Raw genomic sequence first — 4,069 nt, 5'->3', positions numbered from 1 at the left:
CACTGGGGATCGAATCCAAAATCCAGGCATGTGCCCTTACTGGGAATTGAACTGTGATCTTCTGGTTCATAGGCCAACGCTCAACCACTGAGCCACACTGGCCAGGTGCTATGTGGTAACTTTCTAACTGGTGAGGCACACCTTGTCAGATGGAGAGGCATGGTAGAGGGATGAGATTAAAGACAACTATTCTCATGGCTAAGAGACATGAAACTTCATGGGCTCAACCATCAAATTAAATGTCGAGCTACCCTGAGACTAACCACCCCAGATGAGCAGAAATAGGGGCAATGAGCTGTTCAGGACTATTCACCATGGTACTACCCCCAACGCAATTTGGGGTCATCTGGTTGTTGGAGAGGTACTTTATCAAGAGGTGTGTCGTTTTTTATTCCCTTGATGACTTTTTTTTTTTGCTTAAAAAGGAAATACATGTTCCTAGTAGGCATAGTAGGTCATTAGTAGGCAAAATTTAATAGATGCTTCCTTGAAACATTCCCACTTTATACCAGTGGCTCTCATCCTTGGATGGACATTAAACTTACTTGAGAAATTTAAAAAAATACTGATCACTGTCCACCTCTGCTCCCCCGATATGCTCTACAAACTAACAAAAACTAAACGCTTATCTGGAACAAGGTCGGCTAAAAAAAAATCTTGTTTTTAAATTTTTCACTTCTCAACCCATAGATAAAGACAGGGTGTGAAGCCAGGTTGCCTTGGCCTCAGGATGAAGGCAAATGAGCCTGTTTTGTTCAGCAGCTGGGAATCCCCATCCAGCTCTCGCCTGCTTTGCCCTTAAGACTTGAGTGATGAACAGAATCTGACACACAGGATGCACAGAATAAGCACTTCCCTGAGCACTTCCATCCCAGGAAAGTGGAGTCTGAGCTGAAAGGGACCTTAACATGGGCCTCAGTGGACCTCAAACTCAGTCCAACTTCCTCATTTAAAACAAACAGATGAGCCTGGCTGGTGTAGCTCAGAGGTTGAGCATCAACCCGGGAACCAAAAGGTCACCGGATGGATCCCTAGTCAGGGGACATGCCCGGGGTTATGGGCTCGATCCTCAGCAGGGGGGGCATGCAGGAGGCAGCTGATCAGTGGTTCTCTCTCATCCTTGATGTTTCTATCTCTCTACCTCTCCCTTCCACTCTCTCTAAAAATCAATACAAATACATTATTAAAAAAACAAGAAACAAATGAAAAGGTGAGATTCACTCTTCACAGAGCAGCCTATACTAAAATAAGCAGCTTACTGCTACAAGCCAGGTGGCCACGGCTCTTGTTTCACTCGCCTAAAAAAAAGAAGATCACATGATTTTCTCTGGAATACTTTTTTTTCCTACCCAAACATTTGTTCTTCCCTGGGACACATGGATGTGTGACTGGAGTCAACGTGTAATCAGCGAGGTAAGGGCTTCTGTTCCTTAGCCCTCCAACCTGTCCTGTGGCTAAAATGGTGTGTTGGACCTTTGCTTCGGAGAATTAGTAGGTCTGGCATTTGTAACCACAGCCTCAGTGATGACAGACAGCTACTGGGAAGGCAAGCCAGCAGCATCTTAAACCTTCAAAATATACTCTGTAGTGTTTAGTGTTTTAAATTTTTTCACATAAACTTTTTCACATACAGATAGTCACATTTAGCTATAAACAGAGGTTTCTAAAGTTTTCAAATAACAAAAAAAATGTAACTAGAGTCTTATAATATTAACCAAAAGATCTGGCAATTTAAAATAATTTTAAACATATGCCCTGCTCCTGGAACAGAAGAATCCTATATAATAAAAGGCTAATATGCAAATCGACCAAACCGCGGAACGACCATTGCTATGACACACACTGACCACCAGGGGACAGACACTCAACACAGGAGCTGCCCCCTGGTGGTCAGTGCACTCCCGCAGGGGGAGTGCCGCTCAGCCAGAAGCCGGGCTGATGGCTAGCAAGTGCAGCAGCGGTGGTGGGAGCCTCTCCCGCCTCTACGGCAGCACTAAGGTGTCCGACTGCCGGCTTAGCAGGCCTAAGCCATCAGTTGGACATCCCCCAAGGGCTCCCAAACTGCAAGAGGGCACAGGTCAGGCTGAGGAACACTGGGCCTCTAGTTTTATATATGAGAAAACGGCAGGGTGGTCACTATTTATGTTGTAAATGATTAATCAATGGCTACAAACATCTCTGAATCAAAGAATTCAGACAAAAACCTTATTTTATCCATAAAGCCTTTTTATCAAAAAATTCTCATCTCCTCTCATGGGCATAGGGTTTGGGACACATAGGTCTCCCCAATCAAATGAAAATATGCACCCAAAGTGTCCAGCACAGGGCCACTTTGAGTGAAGGAGAGCCATCTTCACCCACCTTCCCCAGAAATATCAGATCTCAAACTCAGACTACCGAGAAAAGACACACTGATAACCCTAAATCTGCTCGGTAAGGGGCTCGACTCATTTTAAAATTCAATGTCACACCCTCTGTGGCTCAAGACAACTGACTGTGACAAAAACTTTTATTTATAGTGAGACAGAGCTGCCCAGCAGAGCCTTCATCCAAGAAAACAGAACTGACAGTAGGGACTAAGGAAATTAACTTTCCAAGCACCCTGCAGTTTTGAAAATAGCATTCGTATCCAACTGCTATGAAAGCCTGGACTTAACTAGAATAAAGATTAACATGACTTGCCCTAGCCGGTTTGGCTCAGTGGATAGAGTGTCAGCCTCAGACTGAAGGGTCCCAGGTTCAACTCTAGTCAAGGGCATGTACCTCGGTTGCAGGCTCTTCCCTGGTCCAGGCCCTGGTCCGGGCTCATGCAGGAGGCCACCAATCGGGTGAGGATTCAAAAAAAAAAAAAAGATTAACATTACTTTAATAGAATCTAGTCCATGTGGCTCAATTGATTGAGTGTTATCCCAGGCCCCCAGAGGTCAAGAGGTCCCCAGTTTCATTCCAGGTCAGGGCACATGCCAGGGTTTCAGGCTCTATCCCAGTAAGAGGCAGCCAAAATCGATGTTTCTTTCTCTCCCTCTCCTTTCCTCTTTCTCGAAAATCAATTTCTGAAAACATTTAAAAAATAATCTAATAAATAATGCCATAAAGCAGAAATTAGAACATTTGCTAATAAGCAAAATAACTCCTCTCCTTAAACTGTGTTCACTTAGGAAGGAAAACACCCAGGCATTTCAACAGCCATCCCCTCTTGCAAAATGTTTCTTACAAAACATCACAATTTTATCTAGACTATCCTTTCTGTAAATGGTGAGTCTCAACCATGAGTTGAACCCTAAAAATAATTCAGGGAGTCACAAATGGCTTTTAAAAAGGAAACAGAAAATACCAGCGGGGATTTCCCAGAATAAAGGTAAACACATTCTGTGATTCACTTTTCAGTGTTATTTGTATATGGGTACTGCGTGATGTTGTAATATCTATTTCTTATTGTGGGTTGTGGTCAAAGAGAGCTTCAAAGTCACACATCTGACCAAGCTGCCCAGCAACCAGATGACGGATCACACATACAGTGTTTTTGAACAAAGGCATACTGTTTGGCATAGGATGCTTTTAAACAGAAAAGACAAAGGGAATGGAAGCCGGAGTTGCTTATGGTACATGACGGCCTTAATTACACCACGGAAGGTTCAATATTAGCACAGCCCAGTCGCAGGCCAAAAGCACAAGCCTGAAGGCTGACTCCAAACAAGAACACAACAGAAACTGGTACAGCAGGAAGTGGGGAGCCGGGGAGAGGTCATCCCTGCCTGATGCGCTGGGGCCACATTTCAAAGAGGTTATTCCATATGGTCCCCGGGGCTGGCATCTAACAACTCCATGGAAAGCGGGGAGGAAAAGGACGCCTGCTTGCAAGGGACCGAGTCCTCCGGGTGCCTGAAACACACAGTTCAGTAAATCCCAGCTCTCTGGCCAAAGTCCAAACGTGAACATCCAGGTGACACCGGAAAAATCCACTCAACAAAGCAACAGGGTGGAGCTCGTGTTCCTCGGAGAGAGCAGCCTGGGTTCGAGAAAGGGCTGGTGGACGCGGACAGGGCGCCCCGGCCTCGCCGAGCGGCTG

At 45.2% G+C, this 4,069-nt stretch overlaps 1 protein-coding gene across 1 annotated transcript in view; it reads right to left on the bottom strand.

Moving 5' to 3' along the window:
• Positions 1-4,069, bottom strand: part of WIPI1 (WD repeat domain, phosphoinositide interacting 1) — a 27,203-nt gene that overhangs the window by 22,359 nt on the left and 775 nt on the right. The gene's annotated exons all lie outside the window — the stretch shown is intronic.

Source organism: Myotis davidii, unplaced genomic scaffold, assembly GCF_000327345.1.
Source record: "Myotis davidii unplaced genomic scaffold, ASM32734v1 scaffold69, whole genome shotgun sequence".
Lineage (NCBI taxonomy): Eukaryota > Metazoa > Chordata > Mammalia > Chiroptera > Vespertilionidae > Myotis > Myotis davidii.
Note: the sequence above shows the minus strand (reverse complement) of the source record. Positions and strands in the feature narration are given on the sequence as shown.